Here is a 365-nt window from a genome sequence, read left to right on the forward strand (position 1 = left end):
GAGAGAAGGAAATCCCTGGTTTCAAACCCTTTCTCAAGATCTTTAACCCTTCTAGATACCCAGAAGACTTTTATTTCAGGAAAATCTGGCTTGTCTTTTTTAATTGTTCACTTGCTGTGTCACAGTGTGCAGAAATCGAAAGCCGTCCACTAAATGCTTCCTTAGAGTGGTTGCCAGTCCATACTGGCATGATGACCTTGCTTGATTCCAGCTATCTCGTCTATAATGCTGTATATGCTGTGGCCCTAGCTCTCCATGAAATGATTCTGGTGAACACAGAAATGAGGTCTCCTGGAAATGCAGACTGACCTATTTTTCTCCCCTGGCAGATAAACTCCTCCCAAGCAGGATTTGTATTGTCCACC

Source organism: Trichechus manatus, unplaced genomic scaffold (genome assembly GCF_000243295.1).
Source record: "Trichechus manatus latirostris isolate Lorelei unplaced genomic scaffold, TriManLat1.0 scaffold00057, whole genome shotgun sequence".
In the NCBI taxonomy this organism is placed as follows: domain Eukaryota; kingdom Metazoa; phylum Chordata; class Mammalia; order Sirenia; family Trichechidae; genus Trichechus; species Trichechus manatus.